The 21,669-nt window shown below is 35.9% G+C and overlaps 1 protein-coding gene and 1 long non-coding RNA gene across 2 annotated transcripts in view; one reads left to right on the top strand and one right to left on the bottom strand.

Moving 5' to 3' along the window:
• Positions 1-21,669, bottom strand: part of LOC146760773 (uncharacterized) — a 68,993-nt gene that overhangs the window by 29,319 nt on the left and 18,005 nt on the right. Inside the window, exon 1 of the long non-coding RNA XR_014946754.1 lies at positions 1-21,669. This exon is cut by the window's right edge and continues 18,005 nt beyond it. This is a non-coding gene — a long non-coding RNA (uncharacterized LOC146760773).
• FLRT2 (fibronectin leucine rich transmembrane protein 2) overlaps positions 1-21,669 on the top strand; it is a 61,761-nt gene that overhangs the window by 2,574 nt on the left and 37,518 nt on the right. The window lies entirely within an intron of this gene.

A 21,669-nucleotide genomic window follows, 5' to 3' on the forward strand; every position in this document is an offset into this window, starting at 1 on the left:
ATCTGTGTGTTCGATGCCTCCTCCGACGTCCAAGGGTCCTGGGTCTCCGTGCCAGCTCCTCATGTGATCCTCTCACCATTTCTAGAGGACAGAGAGAGGAAAAAAACAAAAAAAAAGAAAGAAAGAAAAGAGAAAGCAACGTCCTCGCGGCCCCTTCTCATTCCATTTTTTTTTTTTTTTTTTTTTTTTTTTTTTCTTTGCCGGAGAAGGAGGAGCGGCGAGGGAAAGAGGAGCAAATCGAGGAGAGAAAGTGCGTTGGGGATGCCAGAGCCGAGGGCTGCGCGCCGTAGGAGGAGGTGGTGGAGAAGGGGGGAGGACGATGCCGCTGCCTCCTAAGGGAGGAGGGAGGCGCGGGGGCCGCTCCGGAGAAGAGCGGCGGCGGGCAGCGGGCCCCAGGGGCTGGCCAGGAGCGGCAGGCGGCGGCCAGAAGAGAGGAGCGGCGGCGGCAGAGGAAAAGTTTTGGTGCGGGGGGCCAGAGGCGCGGAGGGGGATTATGATCGGTGCCGGCGAGGGATTCCCAGACACTGTCAGGTACAGTTGGGATTTCATTTCTCTCCCTTTTCCTTCCTGGTAATTCCAGCCCAGGCGATTTAAAACCCGGTACCCTTTGCGAAGGCAAAGTTGAGGGGCCGGGATCGCGTGCGCCTCATTAGAGCCCCGTGCCTGCAAGTGTGCGGCAGCAGGCACACGCGCAATTTATGAATGGCCAGCGGCAAGTGTGAGGAGGGTCGGCGGGCGGTTGTACCGCAGTGCTCGGGTCAGGAGCTCTCAGCCGACCCGAGTAACCAGGTTCTCGGGCTCGTTTCGATGTCGAAAGCAGCCCCCAGCCCCCGCCAGGCGCCGCGCAGAGCAGCCCTCCTGCTGTAGGAAACTGGCGGAGCGCGCGTACGAGAGCGACCATAGACGTGTTCGGGGAGGTGATTTGGAGAAAATAGGAACTTCAAAAGATGAGTCTCAGTCGGTGGCGGTCGTCGAAGTCCACGCTGGCCAGCGTTCCGAGGTGTAAAAAAACTGGGAGAGCAGGGAGCTGAGGCCTCCGAGAGGTTTTGTCACGTTTCCATCAGCAGCCCCCGGAGCTGGGGTTGGTTAGTGAGTGGGGGCGAGGTGAAGGGAATGGGAGTACAAAGGAGCCCCTCATAGAGCTCCTAAGTTAGACGGTGATCTCTGGCAAAATAATTATAAATATTGCAAAGGGGATGGGCAGGGGGAGGGGAGAAATGAGACGAGAAGCAGGTCGCGAAAAGGAATAAAACAGCTGAAAAGAGCTCGCTAGAGCATGAGATATAATCGCGTGAAAGATAAAGAAATCAGTAGCAAAGTAGGAAAGTAAGACTGTCCACCTCCTTTCGATAGTGGGAATCAGTCAACAGGAGCTTTTAATTAATTTTAATGGAGGAAATCTGTTTTAAGGCTTACAATAAGCTAATAAATCCAAGGCACAAATCCGTGTAAATTCCTGTACAGTGTGCGCAAAGTACTGATTAGATTCTTCAGGTGCTGCTTTTTTATTATTATTATTATTATTATTATTATTATTATTATTATTATTATTATTATTTTCCCCAATGCAGAGCTCAGCTAAAGGGAAAGGGAGAGGTTCCTTGCATGAAAAGATACTAAAGCAAGTCAGACCTCTTTCAAACATGCACACACACATGCACAGAAAGAGGGTGTATGTTAAAAATATGTTTACTTAGTGCAGTGCTTGTAGGGATATCAAACCATTTTGAAGTTTGAGATTGATCATTACCTGAGTTACAACAAATACCAACTTCTGTGAGGCATTCATACTTTCTTTCTTTGATATCACCTTTTTCCAAGAACGCCCTTAAATAACTGCGTTTTCAGAGACAGTTTGTGGGTTGGTTTTATAAATGCATGTTTTTGGAAGGGAGAAAAGGTCTGTCCTGGAAATATTTTTCTCCAAACTTTTTAAAGGTATCATATCTGTAATACTACTCACCATTATTTCCTTCTTTCTTTTGAAGAGTTAATATATGCAATATGCAATGCTGTCATTGGGATTTAATCAAAATGGTGTAAGAGATGCTAATGTTGGTCTTGTTTCCAAAAATGATGGAAGAGATTTCAAACATCATTACCACTGATAGAAGATTTGCTATTAAAACTGTTGTTCTTTATCCTGATAAGGTAGTTAAGCAGTTAAAAATGATAGTGAAGAACTATAGTACTATAGGTAAAAGTCAAAGCACTGTGTAAGTACACTGTCTATACAAGCATCTGCAACTAACAGTCAGCAGTGTTTTTTCCAAAGTTCCAGTCTGTAGCAAGGAGAAGTCGTGCTGGAATGCATCCAGCATTCTTATGAGATTCACTCCTTACACACATGTACACCCTATACTTTGTATAAGGTGATGTTATCTGTATTTGGCTTTGAGAGTCTGGATCTAATTTGAGCCACTGTTACAAGTCACATTTATATCTTGGCCTGCTGGGTATTTTGATTTAGGATGTAGACATATCTCCTTTCCGGAACCCTACACCCTCCCAGTTGGAATCTGCATTACATAGGCTATGATTTTTTTTCTAAGAATAAATAATGCTTACCTTTAAATGCTTAAAATAGCAGTACCCAAAACATGGCATGTCATTAAGGCTGACTTCCCTACCCTTATTGCAGAAAGGATGGAAAGACATAGTTTTACCAAGTCAAGAAAACAAAAAGAATTTTAAACAAACATCACTATCAGGCTTTTCCTGTACTGTACTTTCTATTTAAAGAACTACAAAGAAAGCACACTTAGGATAATATTGTTTCCAGGAAGGTGAGAACTTTATTTCTTAATCATTTCTACTACCTCTTTAATCTCAAAAATGAGTTCATTTTTCATAAGATTACTTTCAGGCTGTTACCAGACTGATTCAAATCCAGTCCATTAGTGACCTCTATCTGTGAAAAGTGTATAGTCAGAGGTGTTTTCTGCCTCCTGTTTCTTTTCCCCCTGTTATGGCTTGGAAACACAGGCTTTGTATTACTTTGGTCTTTTATTCCTGCATCTAGCTTGTCAGGTTGTCAATACTATATCTGTCACCAACAGTGTTTTGCTAGTAATTTAAACAGGAAAACAAGAAAACTAAACTCTAGTTCCAAATGTGTGTCAAGAACTTGGGGAAAAACAACAACAACAACAAAACAACAACAATAAAAAAAAAACACCTGAATTTTGGAAAGCTATTCCAGAGATAATGAACATTTGCAAGAAAATCTGAAAAATAAAAAGAATATAGTCATATTAAAAATCAGTAACAAAGAAAGTGCATTTATGTTGGTCTGATGGCTTAATACTTACTTTAAAGTTGGATGACTGTATGTGAAATTTTATTGCCCTTGAGTGCTTACATAATATCTGAAACTTGAGACAAACAGTCTGACCAGATATATTATAAGTAGACTTTATAGTAGCAGGGTGTTTAAAAAATGAAAAAAATAAAATATCCAGCTGTGTCTGTATGTCAGAGATCAAGGAAAAGGGGGTCTTTATAAACAGATGGTCTCTTTTAGTGGATTATTAAACCCAGCTTCCCAATACTAATTTGTCTCTTGTTTATATCCACATCTATACTCCATGTTTTAGTTAGTGATTATAAATGGCAGTTGAGGACTTGACCATCAGTATCTTTGGGTAGGTGAATACCATTGTTTGACATTTCCCAGACTGTGGTTGATTACCTCAGCACTTGGTAATATGATGGTTTTAGGTGCTTCCTTCTTGGCAGTCATTTCAGAAATTTCTCTGTCAATGCTTTTTATTTATTTCTTCAAGAAATGAAAAGAACTGGAACTTGCCCTAAAGGTATAAGAAATACATTTTATTTTCTTTTGGTGAACCATATATTTATTTATGAAAAAAGGAAAAAAAACCAAACCATGATATGTAGATATTATTGTGCAATAGGCTAATTTACCATACGCTAAAGATATGAGATTTAGTCCCCCTAAAGCTATACATAACCTATTCCTTTCAAGTAACTGACTTCTTTTAAAGAAAAAAGCAACCACACACACACACACACACACACACACAAAAGTCATTAAAATATTTTTCTTGACAAAGATGTTTTATTCATGTATTTAAAGTAGACCTAAGTAGACCCAATCTTTAATCCATAGGTAATACCCAGAAAGGAATCATTTCAAACAAAAACTATTATCTGCTCAACAAATTATACTCTAGTCACGTCAAATCACATCTCTCAGGAATAGTAAAATTTAACATTTTCAGCTACCAGTGAAAACTGTTGGGAACTTTTTACGCGTTCCTTTTAAATTGGTGATTTACTCAGCTAAACATTTTTCGTTGTTGTTTTCATATTGTTTTTCCCTCTTCAATTCCTTCTTCTGATGTAGCTTTTTGAGTTGAATCAAAACTAAATACTAGCAACATTTTAAAACAAGTCCATCATAAAGCATTCCTGAAAACTTAATGATACATACAACCATAAAACATTTCTTCTAAAAAGAAATATTGTGCTATCTATCTGCTCTACCTGGAAGCAATCTTCTGTGCATTCTACTTCAAGCTCCAACTGTTTTATTTATTAATTTGTACATTTGTTGTTGTCATGTTTTAAAAACACATATCTATTCTAGTATAACATAGAAGAATGTGCAACTTGGTAGAACTGTTAATCACTCAAAGGTGTGCTGTCATTGAAACTGATCCTTCAGTCTTGTAGACAAAACTTCATAGGTTTGGATGTGCAGGATAAGATCATTGCTAGACTCAAAAGAGAGAAATTTACTTCAGCCTCAAGTGAGAGGGTACTTGCTTCCAACATGGAGTGGTTGTTATTTTGTAGGACCTGCTGCTTTTGAAGCAGAGTCTTAAGGGTCATGGTTAACATTCTCACTTGGCTTTCAAATCAAAAGGCCATTTTCATAATTATTAATCGCTGCCACATATTCATAAGATAAATTAACACTGTAATTTTCTGTGACAGTTATGGGTTAAAGACTTCAATCAAAGTAATATGAAAAGGAAAAATAATTTTAAAAGGTAATTTGGACAATAATCTATAGATTACTGTAACAGTGTGCATTCTAGTTTTGTAAATCCTGGCCCAGATGGGTATATATCTTGAGCCATGGATTGCAGAAGATAGCTTTTAGTTTCTTTCATCATCATTTGTGACCATATGACAATTAAGCCATTTGAATAGAGGGGGAAGAGTTCTCTTTAGTGAAAGTTCTTTATTATGGACAGGCTGTCATGTGAACTCCAATTATCTCAAAAATGCAATAAAAAAAAAATCACATAGACATCAAATTAGTTCCTTCATTAAGTCATGTTATCTATGATTGAATTAGTCTGAACCTATTCTACAGTCTCTATTCTGACAAAATTATGTTAATGTCAGGGATCTTGATGGAGAATTAAAGGATTACAGCGAAAGATTTAGATTAATCTCCATGATTTGTTAGCCATTTAATGTCATGCGTAGTGACTCCAGCACAGTCTCAGTAGACTAGATGCTAGGCTCTTCTTGTAGTAAGTACTGTAAACTGTACGGAAATACTCTGTGACCCATTAAGAGCAGGAAAGGTCAGAGCTTTGAATGAAAAGCTTCATCAGCACCTTCTCAGAACTGAAATCAGTGTGCAGCAGTGTCACTCCCAATTCCTGCTGGCAGCCTTTGTTATCCTCTCATCAAAACACATAGGGAAAATTAAGCTGAAGAGAAAAGCTTTTCTCAACAGTAGTTCTGGTCTTGCGCCGTATAGTTGCATGATTAACTCTTACCTCCCAGAGCTGTTCTGTAAGAGTTAAACCAAGAGACATCATGTGGGAGAGGGCAGCCCAGGGAGGGAAAGGATGCAGTTCTCTCACATCATGCATTAACATTGCTGGAAGTCTTTGGTGGTGCACATCAGAGTACCAAACCTTGGTCAAACTGCAGTCTTAGGGTCATCAGCCCTAGGCTTGTAAGTTCAGAGTTGCAACTATTTCTTTCTCTAGAGATTTCTTGCATGCTTTTCCTATAGAGAAAAAGAGCTGCAGTATTTTACCTGTTTTAAAATGTCTATGACATTCACAGTGTCATTGTAAATGACTACAAGAAAAAATAAATGTTACTTTAGACCAAAACTACTTTTCTTGAAAGAATACAAGATTTAATGTTAGTAGTTCTAAAGAGGAAACACAACTTATAATTACTGTATGTGCTACATACATAGGTAACTATGTCTATAATCATGGAGATCACCCTCAGACCCTTAAAAACTTTTAGTTAATTTTCATCTAAAATAGTTTTGTTGGTGACTTGCAAACAAAATTAAACAAGAGAAAAAGAACATATATATTTTCCCCAGTGTACTGGAATTCTCTAGTTTGGTTAAAATACTGAGGTATTGCTCAATATTATTCCCAAGGTGAATGGAAGGAGTCTGTAGCAAACCTAAACCTGTTTAAACCTAAACCTGCTTAGACAGAACTTCACAGTGTAAAGATTATTTTTTAAATTAATTTATTTTATTCCAGACTCAATCCTTCTCTTCAATAGCAAGTTAACTTCATAGACACTCTTCTTATGATTAGGGTTTACTCATGAGTAGTAATTTGAATACCCCCAAAGTGATGTCATTCAGCTGTAATTGAAGATAATACTACCCCATCAGAGATTGTCTGGTTGTATGCTTTCATTAGTAGTGGCTTCACATATGTTTGTGGAAACAAGCTATGTAGATAGAAGTGATTTAAATGACTAGGATTACATCCATATTAGGACTCCAGCAATATGCGTGTTTGTCACAGACATAACCTACATAGTAGCACTGCTGCAAAATCTATCCATAGTCAAGGCATTGGGTATGCATGTCATTTAATGAATGATTATTCTAGTGAGGTAGCAAGCCTATTGCATGCCTAAAATTTTAGCTGAAATCAAGTGAGGTGTCTCTAAATGAACTCTAGATGCTTGTGTTACCTTACAATTTCACTTGTGATCTAGGAAGTTTTTCCTAGGTGATGTTTCTTGTGTCACTGAAAGATTTGCATCAAGCTAAATGTACTCCATTTAGCCATCTTGTTTATCTTGTTTCACAGGTCACAGTACTGACTGATCTAGGTTTACCTTATTTGTATGGTTAACCACTTTGCTTTGGTGTTAGTTGCAAGCACTCCTAGACTAAGCATTCTTTCTTAAGCTGTATTACTTGAAAATTTACTGTTTGTTTCATAACAGTTTAGATACCTGTATGTTTCTAAAAAAAAATTGAAGCTTTGTCCTCTTAACGCTTGAATTGTTATGAATGTGGATTTGGTGGTAGAGGGACAGACTGAGTCTATTTTCATATGCTAAATCTCTAAATGTATATTGTGTTGTATTGTAATGATCCACTACTATAAGTCTCTATGTTATTCATGGAACCAGAAAACCTGGAGTTGGAAAATGCTAGCCAATAACTCACAGTCATAAAATTTACATCCTTGCTTTAAATGTTTTCAGAGATTTCATGTGAGACTTTATCCATTGAACTGCCCATAGAAAATTAATTTCTGACAGAAAATAAGAAAAAGAAAAAATTAAAATCATTATTATTCATACTGATATAATTCTGTATATATAATGCAAATTTAGCAGTCTACAAACAAATTTCCTCATGCTGAAGATGAGTATACAGTTAGAGACTGTTAAAATTTAACAGAACATGAACACATCCACACAGAGTCATTCCCAGCTGTATTGCTAAATCCTGTGTATCAAATTGCTATATGCCCAACAGTGATATTTGAAATAGCTCATTTTGGCTTTGTGCCATGCTGCTCAGTGAAGAGCTTCTTCTTGCAGCATTTCTGCAGTAAATTTTAAAATGCATCTTGCCTGTGTATGTAAGTCTTTTTTATTTGAGAAATTACTTTCACTCTTTGACAAAATTAGTTTTGGAACCTTATTCTTTTGCAGTACAGTGCAACAGCCTTTACCCAGAGAGCAGCACCTACCATTACAGTTTTGAAAATACTCAGGCAAGAAGGAAGCACATTGGGCATCTATCTCTCTTTTTTTGTGTGTGTGTTTTGGATGCCACTGGCAGAGCCAAGTTGCTTATCGTTGTTCAGAGACACCTGAGCCTCTGTTAGAGCATCTGGCAGAAGGGTTATTTTATTTGCTCTGTCTACCTATCATAATCTCTTTTTTTATGGATGTGGTATTGTGATGAATTTGCATGTACAGGCCTTCACACGAAGTGTTATAAAAATTTGAAAAAAAAAAAAGCTTTCTGAAAGCACTTGAATAGTAAAGGATGATTTAGCAAAATAATTTCCTTCTAATGCTAAGTTAGCATCTTCCTTTTTATTATTATTTAAGTAGATGGCAGTGCAGTTTGTGATACTATAGAATATTGATATGGAAGCTGTATGATCTTTCCTGTTGTGTTGTTTTGGTTTTTTTATTGTTTTATTTTTTTTGTCGCCTAGCTCCTCACCTTCATAATTAATGAATTACTGTTTCCACAACTGGTACTCTGTTTGATATAGTTTTAAAAAGAATGATGCAGTTGAATTTCTACATAGTGTTGAATCTGTCTCCACTCTAGTGCTTTAAGTTTTAGTTACGCAAAATTCCATTAAAACTCTGTGATTTAATATTAAATTAAAAAGTTAAAAAATCCCAGTTCAGGAGCTATGGAATTCTCATTGTTAACATGATGTTCTGTCCTACATTGTGTAATCTTATCAGTATCTATTTAACTTAATATTTGGTACTAAATACAGGTTTCAACTAGTTAGTCTATTATCACAGAATTCAAACATTCAGCTGTATCCTCAGATCAGCACAGTAGATCTTTATAAATCTGGAATTAATGAGATGTTAGAGTTGCTGCCAGGAGCTCTGGCAACAGCACTGTTTTTCTGCCCAGATTCTCTTTCCTGCAAAAATTTCTTATCAGCAGATCCACACATCCTACATGTTGCAACTGTGGATTTACAGATAAGAGGACAAAAATGACTGAAAGCGGATGGATGGCATAAGCATAAATAGGTTATGAGTTCCCAGCTCAAGGGCTTGATCCAAACACTAGGAGGAGATATCATAAATTTCGGGCCGCCTTCCCCCCCCTGCCCAAGGATAAGGAGCTGTCTAGGAAGGGTTTGGCTTTAATTCTTTGCCCTTCGTTTGTCCAAAGTCAAAAGTGCATAAATCAGTCTGTATGGACAGAGATGACTCTGAAATTCATAACCACTCATCTCTGTGACATTGATGAAAACTCTCTCGGATCAAATGCATAGGTATTCTAATTATGAACCTCTGATATTCAGAACTTCCCTTAGGCCATCAATATCTCATATGCAATCATATTTTACAAGCTGCTGAAATGGTTGTCTGGTTGTACATGTGCTGATTGAGAGAAGACATCCTACAGTCTAGGCTTCTAGCTGTGGAAGGATAATCTTCTTTAAGCACAGGGAGAATAAACTCCTTTATATTTCATATAAACATCAAATATAACATCAGTATTTGTTCACAAACTAACTAGTTCTTCTGAATATATGTTTGGGGAACTTGGGAGGAGGTGTTTTATAGCCCTGTGTCTTGTACTGAATGATAACCATGTTTGGTGAAAAGGCTTTCATTTACCTCCTTTAGTGTTATGCTAAAAGTCTATCTTTTGCATACTAGAAGAAAGACAAATAACATAAAAATCAGTAGCCTTTCTGTGACATCCCTCTCACCCTCTGGGGTACTTCCATTGTCGTATATTTGTATTCTGGTAGTAGCACACTTCTCTCCTGTTTTTGTCTGTCTTTGTTTTTTAAATACATGTAACAGCAAAGGCTGAATCAGAATTTTGAATTTGTTGTTCAGTTGAGAAGAACTTTTTTAAAGCTAGAGCTCATTCTGTTGTATCTGCTACGTCAGGTACATTGAAGACACAAAGTATCCTAAGAGTACTATGAAATCTAAAATAAACAGTAGTTCAGGCGGAAGCTTTTATTTTTATTTGAATATACAGTATTCTGGAGAGGTGGGATAAAAGCAGGAAAGGGAAAGTGACTCAAAATAAGGGGTGAAAAACAGGATGACAGTGAGTAATCAAAATTGTCCAGGCTGAATGAGACACAGAGATAAAAAATAAATTAAAAAAAAATCAACTTTCAGTGTATCAGGAAGACGGAATTTCTCAGCGATCAGTTTTAAACACCTAATATTTACTGGAGAGGAGAAGTAGGACAATGTACAATCGAGGAATAGCTGGAAGAGAAAGATCTGTGATGTTCTGTCAGTTATTTCTGTTGTGGAAAAAAGCATATGTGAATTATCAGGGAGAGTTAAAGCTATCTCATTGTGTTTTAGTTCTACAATAAAATTCTGTCTGCCTTGGTGAATCAGACAAGGTGAGCTTGTATTTCCTCTTAATATTGTTCCACGTCCTCATTTTTTGTGACCTCAGGCACTCTGCATGTTAACCTTAAGGAGAAATATGGGATATGGAGTGAAGATAGGATGGAAAAAGTAACTAGTGAGTAACTAATCTCAAATTTTCCTCTCAGGCATGAAGATCGTTTTACAGAGATAAATTTGCGGAATAAAAGTGGAATAATGATTATTTGTTTTTTTTTTAAATATGTAATATGGGTCCTGTCAACTTTTATGTTGTTTAGATTTCTCTTGCCTTTAGACCTCTCATCTAAAAGAGCCTGGAGTTCCATTATGTAATAAAAGACTTAATATGAGGAAAACTGGGAAGAAATGACACTGAAGTTGGTCTTCATTATTCTTGTTTAAAAAAAACATGCTGAAGGAAATGGTCTTTGTGTACTGCAACACACAGAGTTGTGATGCTGCTCTTGCATCATTAGTGCATTCATGCTGTCCTGTTGATTAAATCACTGGGTAGGTCAGGCATTGATCAAACTCCACATTGTGGTCTGAGCTTGTATCATGACCTTGCAGCTGATTGTGGGACAGAATTCAACAATGACTTTTAAAAACGGTGAGGGGTAAAGAGTGGTGCATGCTGGGGACTGAAAGGACAGAAGTCGCAGAGACTCTCTGCATGTATATACACATGGAAAGTCTGGCATTTTTCTTCCTTCAGCCACTGCAAATGCACACACTCATCAGCAGTACTAAATCCAGGCATTTAAGGTGAAGGAGATGGGTCCTTTGTTGGTGAGGGTATTTATATGTGTCCTTGCTTTGGTAGAGGTGTACAGTCTTTCAATGATTTCAGCATTCTCCATAAAGTGTTTAGGTAGGAATAATATTTGGGTCAATATGTAACTCTGCTAAGTTGGTTCCTTGAAATTTTACAGAAAGTCTAGCAAAGAACCTGACCAGGATGCAGTTACAGCAACCGTAAAAGAAAAGAAAAACCTCAGTGGAGAGACAGCACTGTGTGGGTTAATGTTGGCTGTTCACTCAAATGAAGCTTTCTGTGAGTGATGAAATGCAAGTTGGATGGTCTCAGTCAAGCTTCTCGTGAATAGCTGCCCACAGTGGAATAACAACTATGTAGATTAGCTGTGTGAATACTCCAGGACAGGTGCGGGACTGAACTGCACTGACACAACTGTCCCAAGGAGCAGTGTGTGTGATGCTTCACCAGTGAGTGAAACACTTCACTATTTCATTTTCACAAGCAGTAAAACTCACTCAAACTTTTTTAATCAATTGGTTTTAAGGAGTTGGATGAAACTCATATATTTTTTTGTCAGATTTTCAAGTCTATTATTAGACGTTTCAAGGAAAGGGAGCACAAGTGAAAATTAAAACACTCTGAATTATTTCTTACTCGTCATCATTTCTCTCTTGTTCTCAAGAACAATATTATGGCTTCTGATGCATCTTTCCTAACAGACCAGGAAAAATAACAAGAAAATGTAATTCTTTTAGAGTTTAAGAGGGGACAATATGACACAGGGTTTCTTCTACTGAATACAAAACCATTCTGTTTCTATTTGAAATCTAGACACAGCTTACGGTGATCTATGTGAAATGAAAGGTTGTGGACTTGGGTAACGCACCACTATTAACTGAGACTCATTTTTCCATTCCCTGTCAGTAGTGAAAAGATTTATTATATAAGGGGGATGAGCCATTCTTTCACTTCCAAGTCCTCTTCTTCCTCTGTTCTCACAAAGCCAAGCGGAGTGAAAGTCACACTGTGCATGTCCTTATAAGAAGCACATAGCCAGAAACTAACTGTACTATTTTCCTGGTGTAAAAAGTGATATCATAAATGAAAGACAGAAGGAAGAGTAAATAGTGGGATTGGATCAAGGGAATATTGTTGCACAGGCAGACTCAGCTGCTTAATGTTAGTTATATAGGTCTTGTGTAAATTAGGGCTGAAATGGTCCACAGTAGCTGAATATCCACAACATGAAAAAGAAAAGTTCTCTATTAAGGTACTTGCTAGAGCCAGAACTGTAGAACAACCTTTTTTCCTTAACAGGAAGGGGAAAGATTGTGGTTTGGTATCTGATACTGCACCATTTGGGCCCCAGTTGCCACTGAATCAATAAAGAACCATACTCTTCAAATTTCTCACATGAAGTATACATATATATATGTATATATATTTTGTTTTAACAAGGTGATTGATGAGATGTTTGGGCTTAAGATGGTCTTATGGTCATGTTTACAGCACTGCTGTAGTTATTTACTGCATAGTTTGAAGTTTCAGATTCATATGTGGATGTGGTTATATAATATACTGAGGCATCTATTTATACTTCATGTTTCTTCTATCTGTCTCATAGCAATTGCTACACCCTTTGCGACTGAAATATTTTCTATGACATTTTTCAGACTTGCCACCATTGCTTTATCTAATGAGGCTTGATTTTTGTATGCATGTGACCAGTATGGGCATGAAATAAAAGTCTAAAAAATTTACCAGTCTAACCTTCATCTCATTGTGCCAAAGGACTGCGAGCATAGTGGTTTTTATTGATGTAACTCTAGAATTTTGGCACTTGCATTAAATTTTAACTGTTCAGTTTTAGTGAATTTAATAATTTCTCTTGCTACAGGAACTCTGTATTGCAGAAATGGGGGGGGGGGGGGGGGGGGAAGAAATGACAGATGCTATCAGTTTGCCACTTTTTCAGTTCTATTCAGCTGACAGTTGTGCATATTTTGATGATGGTATTGTCTAAGGAAGATAAGAACTGTATAAGGAAATTGCTTTAGTATTACTGGACATAATTGAGGTCTGCTGCTTTGCAGGTTAATATTTAGAATGTTTAGTGAGATTTTATGCTGCTGTCCCCAGACAGAAATGGGAAGCAAAGTGTATAAATCTGCGCTAGTTTATAACTAGTGATGAGTTGTAATACATGATTTACTGGGCTCTTCCTAGTACAGATTTCAGTAGTACCTCTGAGGCAGTTAGTGTGTAAGAGTAATTGTATCTTACTTTTCTTTGTAGAAACAATCTTGATGCATCTAGGTATAAACCAATCTAAGTAACAGCGGGCTATGTTCTGCTCTGTTCTGTTTATTCTTACATTCTGCTCATCAGCATAGTAGCCTAACACCAACCTATAAATTTTGCTGAAAGATATCCTTGCAAAACAATTCTGCAGTGTTTGATAGTATCGAATTATTTAATTTCATGTAAAGAGTTATTAATATTTGCAATATGAGAACTGGTCAGTCAGAATTAAAAAGCTTTGAAATTCCCTTCTGAACACAAAATTTAGGATAGGGGTTTGTACCCACAGTTATTTATGAGTACACAGATTGTATTTATCCACTGACTTTGTACACATGAAAAATCTGGATAAGTGATGAGTAAAATGACATTAATGATGCTGCATATTCCACATGCAAATAGTAGTGCAGCAAAAGTGACTCCCAATAGATCTTGCATATATGTCTGTCTCACCTTTTTCTTCTTTCTATGATCTCAACATGCAACACTTAAAAGCCTAGATATATTAAAGTCCTCCCACCAAGATTAAAAGGCTGTACTATCATGGACCTCCAATTTTATGTATTTTAACATCACTTATCTGAGAGAGCAATGTGCTCCCAGGTAATTATACAACTTGAAGTAATCAGTGCAATATACTGCTTGGTTTTCAGACAGTTTTCAGCAGAAATATACTCCTTGTTATAAGAAAGAACATGCATGCTGTACAGTTGCTAGTAATCATACGAAGATCCTTATTTCTTTCCCTTATGCAAAACTGGAAATAAAATCAAATGACCTGAAAATCTGCATATCTCATTTATATTGCTGGAATGAAATGAAGGAGCATCCATCTGACATTTTTGCACTATTTGGTTCTTCTCATGAAGCAATATGTCCAATAAGGGAAACGGAATTATAAGATTTGAACAAGCAAAAAATTGTGCATGAATGGTCACACTTCCAGCACAGATTTTCCCCAGGATTTATTCTTATGAAATGTGTATATTTTTTTTTAACATGTCCAGAAACGAAGAGGCATATTTCTTGTTCCAAATCTTCATCCATGGAAAGAGTAGAAATATGAGTGCTCTTACAGAAGACCAATTGATTGTCTCACAGCAAAACATATTTAAGATTCTAAATAATCAGAAACGGCAGTGCATTTGTAGAACCACATGAAAAGTTTGAAGTGAATTAGGTGCTGCAGATGGCTTATGAATCAATGTATAAATATCAGTGAATCACCAAATCAAAGTGATGAATACAATGGGACTGTTGATATGCCCTTCCACACTCATAGTAGAGTTCAGAAAGTCCATATTTTTGACAGCAGAATCAAAGTGAGAACATTTAGTCCAAAGCAAATGATGTGTTAGATTTTCAGAAATAATAACAATTAATAGGGAAATGAAGAAGGAACATTTGACTTCTTAATAAAAAATATGAAAAATAACTAGTAAGTAAGAATTATCATGTTGTTTTGATTTATTTATTTATTATTTATTTATTATTTTACTTATTTTGGTTGCAACATGCCATTCTGCAGAAAAACTTACAATTCATACGTGTGATTGAGGGAGCCCAGGAGAATAATACAAATATCTGCTTCCAGTCCAAGTGCAAGAATTAAAACTGTTATAATAATCAGGTTATTCATAATTAAGCTGCAGCTTCGAATATTGGATTTTTCCATCTACAAACCAAATTTGAAGTATGTAGTGCTAGGACATTGTGAGTCTGTTCAAAGTACAGCAGAACTCTGAAGAATACTGTAATTACGTGGCTATTACTGTCAGTATTACAAACTGACAGTAATTATTACAAAATTAGTTATCTATTGCTTGTTACAGGGAGTTATACGCAGGCATGGTTAATGTGAAATGGTTTTGCTCCCCATTTTATCAGTGCAAGTCAGGAATGTTTTCTACTAAGTATTAGTGCAATATGCAGTAAGTAATATAATAGTCTGTATTGCATTACATGCATATAAACTATTTTTACGAAAGAGAATTTAATTCGCATGACTTTTGTTTAGCAGCATGCCAGACTTTTTTTCCCCAATGCTTAAGAATCCTACAGCAGTACTTATGTACTCACTCCATGCAAAAGCAGTAGAATTTGCTTCTACCTGTCTCCCTGATTCCAGCTGTGGTGAGGGTTTTACTTCTATGAAATGTAAGCTGCCATTTTATGCTGTGTATTACATTGTCTCCTTCCATTTATAGTTTGGGGTGGGGAAAAAAAAAAAAAAAAAAGAAAAAAAAAAAAAAAAAGAGAGAGAGAGAGAATAACTGTTTCCATAGCCGAGACCAAGTTCTATGAAATTCTGAATACTTTAAATTCCAGTCAGTAGGTTTTGAACATAAGTAATTCTCAGGGTCTCCACATATATTTAAACGATCAGACATAGCTTGCAGTTATTTTCTGTTGAAGAAACAAGAAGTGTCACCCTCTGCATTGCAAGGGTTTTCTTAATAAGATATTTAATTTCAAATTTCATATGAGTTAAAATATAAATCTGAGACAATTTGAAATAAAACCCCTTCCTAAAATCATAATTTGTGTTTAATTGCAGCAGCATTACCTGTGTAGTCTAGAAAAACAGCAGTGACAAGTCATAAAAGTCATAAGAATGATCAGCATTCCCTGGCATTCTGTAAGAATTTTGCTTGGTAAATGTTGATATGAATTATTAAATGGAATAATGGCATAATACAGTCATTCAAAAACAATTCCTTCTAAAGACATGGAAAGAATTGTTTTTCTTTTTTTCTTTTTTTTTTTCTTTTTTTGTTGTTGTTGTTGTTTTGTTTTGTTTTTTTCCAAAGGAATTCTTTGAGTGCCTTGCTTTGCTTGAATTACACAACATAATCTCTGTACTAAATCTTCCCTAATTCATTTTGCAAGTAAAGATTGCTTATTGGAGTAGCTTTCACAACCTCTCATAAGCAGTTCTTCTTACATACCTTAATTTTCCCTTTCTAACTTCCTACTGGAAAGAAACTACTGTGATGCAATAGTGAGCATGATTCTGATGGCCTAAAAGTATGATGTCCAGTTACTGATTAGATACTTAGTGTATCTCTCAACAATAGAATATTTGATTAGATACTTAGTGTATCTCTCAACGATAGAATGTTTCCTTTGTGACCCAAACATGCAGGTCCACTCCTCAATTATTTGTACTGTAGTGGCACAAATTTCTTGAATTTAATCTCTAGATGTAAGGTTAGTTTAGCATTTGAATAAAAGAATTAATAGCTTACTAGATTATCTGATTTCTAGATTAGCTTTCCAGAGTAGTGAACTTTAAAGATAATGTCAGATATTACTGATGAAAGTATTTTACTTGCATTTAACAGTTTTATCTTTAGCATTTTGTTGAGATTTGGTTGAAAATTCTGTGAAAAAAAATACAAAAACATTTTGATTTGGTGAAATGGCCTGTCAGAAGTGATGCAGAATTGCTTGCTTCCCTTAGTAACATTTTGATTGGAATCAAGGCAAAAAATTTACTACCAGACATAATTACATGCTGTGGAAAGCATGGGTAATAGTATAAAAAAATGTATCAGCACACAAAAACAGATAATATGTGAGTCTCTATTGAATATACCTGACTAATGTTGCTGAAGACAAAGACATAGATGATGCTTCGGCCTTCAGCAAAATCAATAAAAGTGATTTCCACTAACATCTAAGGAGCAGGATTACTTTTTCCGAGCATCATTTACACATCCCTTAAGTATAATTATGACTTCATTCATACTAACTTTTAATGTGATTATGAGCTCTGTTTCCTCTCTCCCACAAACAAGCATCCATCCAATCAAAGACCATGTATGAATGAATACTTAACTTGTGATATGAGAGCTAATTTTAGCTGCAGAGTCCTACAAAACACCTGAAAAGGGATATATGCTTTTCTTCTGCTCACTACACTGATGGAAGATGTGCACTGAGCAGTATAATAATGTAAAGCCAAACAAAAAGCTCTATAAAGATACATGGAATCCAAACTAATACCTACCATTTCTATGTGTAATTTAATTTGAGTGTTGCATGTTAGTCAGTGTCAGGTGAAAAACAGAGCAAAACAAACAAAAAAAAAAAACCAAAAAAAAAACCAAAAACCAACCAAACAAAAAAACCCAACAAGTAAAACCCAAACATAAGAGTCACTTTGAAGTTTATTTAAAGAAAATTTGTAAAACCATGTGCCATCCTATTTATTGTCAGACTCAGTCTTGAACTCTTCACAGGCTAATAGATTTCTTAAAAGTCATTCAGTTCAGACTATCACATAAAAATCTGTTAGATATGCTGAATATTCTTTAAAATACATGCCTCACTAGCTGGAAAGTCATGTTTATTCTTATAGCTATTGTTTCAAATAAGCAAAATATCAGAACATAGTTTCTAAGAGAAAAATATATTACGTAGTCTCCACAAAATTATGGAAGTCTCATTTCTAGGCACGAATAAGATTAGCTTTGACAAAGTGCTGGTGCATTTAGTTGAAAATATGCCTGCAGTCATGGGGCTGGTACAGATGGCATAAGGAAACTTTTCTGTTCCTTAAAATAAGTTAATTAACTGGATTTCATCATTTGGCATTACAAAAGGAACAACCAGGATTCTCACCGTAGGATTCGTATCTCCACTTCAGGAAAAAAAAAAAAAAAAAAAAAAAAAGTAGAGATTGCAATATCACTGTCTTCAATTGGAGCTGTGGATGAGTAATTAGGAAGAAAGTGGGAACACATGACACTGAAACTGTAGCAGGAGTCTGTTGACCACCAATAGAGTTTTTAGCCTGGCACCTATTCATAAAAGAGATTTTATGTGTATATCCCAGATCTATAGGCCCAACTAGCTAAACTCTTACAAATATCCAGATTTCCATTAACTTTTGGAAACTAAGTTCGTACAGGAGAAATACATATATTGTGGCCAACAGTTTAAATCATGCACTGTAGAAACCTTTGGGAGGTGTTGTGGTGTTACTGCTTGCTGAACACATCCATTTCTCCTTCCTTTCTTTGTTCTTCTTGTTCCCAGTGTGCACCTCCTCAAGTTACTCTTCTTGTCTCAAAGACCTTAAACGCAATAAATCATTTTAAAATAAAATGTATTGCTATGGTATTAATGCCTTTCTGACATAAACTACCATGTTGCACGCAAGATAGGGAAGTATGTTTTATACTTGCATGTTACGTTAATAACTTCAATATTTATATTGCTATAAGCTTAGCTTGCACTAGAGTGTTATTTATTTATGTAGTTACCTCCAGGTACTCTTCCTGTCAAATTCCTTTCTGGCTTTTTGAAAGTAGACACACAGCAGTACAACGTCTTATTGTATGGAGTTTCCATTTTTTTAAATTTTATATCTATAAAAATAATGACCTTTATGAAGCCATCTGCATCTATGCAGTGCCTTCAAACTGAGAATCTTTGAGATTATTAATAGCAATAACATTATCGCAGTAATGTGAGAACTGTTTTCTGTCCAGATTGTATGTCACTGATGAAACAGCACTGGAAAATATGCATATCTGCTTAGGTCTAAAGTATAAGCACTAAATCAAAGCATCTATTTCAAATAAATTTCAAGCATTTTAAGTAAGATTCTGGAGAGGTGCTGTCATTAGAAAATTGTTGTGTTTATCAAGAAAATATTGAAGATATCCCAGGTAGGCTTCCACTGAATTTTAGGCATAGTGGCGGAAACATAAAAAGAGATTTGGTGCTGGCAAATCTTTATGATAAGTTGTGGGGGTTTTTTTGTTTGTTTGTTTGTTTGTTTGGTGTTCTGTTTTTTTTTAAGTAAAGTAAGAACAAAAAGAATAAAAGGAAGTTATTTTTCAAAAATATCTGAATGGCTTTGTTGCTTCTGAGAAAAAAAAAAAAAAAAAAAAAAGATTTAAATCTGCCAGAGAATTTGAGTTTCTCCAAGACTGAATAAAAATACAGTAACTTTTTGCACTGACTTAGTTTCCCAGTATACAAGGATTTGGGACAATGAATGTTATCATTGTTTATTAGTATGAGCTCCTTACAAATAAACATATTTTGTTAAGGCATTTCTAGATCAGATATGTAAGTAGCATGTATTACTGTCATGCTCTTTGGCGAAAATAGCCTAAAATTTTATCTATCTTTCTATACACATATTATTTAGACTTTACTTGATTTGGTTTTGATATTACACTCTTATTTTGATTCCCTGTATCTTTAATACTATACTGGAGTTTTTCGAAGGGGATTGTAGTGTTGCTGAACTTTAAATCATGCTGCTTACATAAACTTACATTACTGAAATATTGAATGATGACCATTGCTGTGAAATCATAGGAAATCAAGTACCTCTGAGGGCAAAAACTATGACTAGTACCACTAACAAAGCAGCCTTTAAAATATTAGTAACTGAGGAGCCATTTAGTAAAATTCTGCTTTAGTGATTAGAGAAGGAAGAAGTGTATTACAGAAACTGCAGTGGAATTCTGTGTCTGCAAAAAGCAGTGAAAACAATTTTGTGCTGACTTCAAACAATTTCATCCACTCCTATGTTTTAATTCACCTGGCTCTGGAAATGACTCATTAAGCATACTTGTTCGAGTCATTTAACTTTTGATCCGCTTCATTTAAGAGTACTGACCAATCCCAGGTTTCTTCAAGACCTAATATGGAAATACAAAGATAGAGAAAATAAAATGAATGTTTGAAAATATTCTTTTCATTATATCAAAATAAACACCTACATAGAGAATTAAAAATAGACAAATGTTTAATAAAGTGATCTCATTCTCTGTAGCTAAGAAGCATCCTACTGAACTGCAGTGTTACATCCAGAAAGACAAATATTTATAATCAGGGCTAATAATTAGATATCTGTATAGGTATTTAGACATTCCTACTTATCAAACATAAAATATTTTATGGATATGAGGATATATGGCCTTGTGAGTCAGTGAATAAGATAGTTGTTAATTACGCAGGAGCTGCATAGAAATGAATAAACTTCTGTATAAATATGTGGACAATTAGAGTTTGGGATCTCTGTAATGTTTCAGTCTTTATGACTTTCCGAAGTGACTGCTTTTGTTTGGTCTGTCTTGCCTTTCTTCTCCCTCCTTTTGTCTATGACATATATTGTCAATATGAAACGATTTTTTAGTCAGGATCTTGCAGTATATGCAGACACATACATACATATATGTATTTGCATGTAAGTATTACCCATGCTACATACTCTTCTTACTAGAATTTTTATGAGTCAGTGACAGAAAACTTGTGTGACCTGGACATGGAAAATAGAAAAAGAGTGAGAACGGAGAGGAAGAGAAAAAGAAAGAAGGAGTGAAACAAAACATCTTAGAATGTATGAAGTTTTTCTAGTATATAATGATACCTTGCTGGTTAATAGAAGAAACAGTGTAGAAAATATTAAAAAAAAATAAAAATATTTGAACTGGAGCAAGTACACAAACAAACTTATTTGGTAATTAGGGGAATGAAGAACATATTGTACATGAGGGTACTGAAAGAGCTGGTCTTAGACTAGCAAAATAATAGCTGAGAATATGTGTGATTGCTTTCTATAAATAAATGAGGGGGAGGGAGGAGGATGAGCTATTTTTGCTAAAGGACAAGGTTACACAAGAACAAATGAATATAAACTAGCTATGAATGCATTTATTCTGCAAATTCATAAAAAGGGTTTTAAGATGGAGCTCAAATGAAATGAATGGGATTATACGACATGATTACTTACGATAGCAGGGAATTGGATTCACTGACCCAGGATGTCTCCTCTAGTTCTACAGCAAGTGCTCATACAAATTGCAGTTTTGTGCTTGGAAGAATAGGCTACCTGTTTCTGTGATTAGTTGTTTCCTCTGCTGAGATTTTGTTCTACGTTATCTAAGGTCTCTTAAGTTTTTATTTCCAACAGTTTCCAACAGTGAGGACAGTTTCTAGGATGTTTGCTTGCCTCCAGTGAATTTTCAAGTTTTGCTTCATGTGTTTTTGGCAGGTAAATACATATAGGAAATTCATGTATTTTTTTTATAAATTCTACTGATTTCACAGAATTTTCTTGCTCTCCCTGCTTACTAAAGTGATGCTCTGAACGACCTGATGCCTCAGAGTGCCATGTTTGCACTGGTGACATAGCTGCATCTGGTGACTGGCATGATCAAGGTGCATCTGCTCATTTTTGTGACTTAGATTTCTGTCTTGATTAACAGCATTAATAAAATTCTCTTTCCAAGAATAAA

The sequence above is a fragment of the Coturnix japonica genome, chromosome 5 (assembly GCF_054131305.1).
Source record: "Coturnix japonica strain WE chromosome 5, WE-NBRP24, whole genome shotgun sequence".
NCBI classification, from domain to species: Eukaryota; Metazoa; Chordata; class Aves; order Galliformes; family Phasianidae; genus Coturnix; species Coturnix japonica.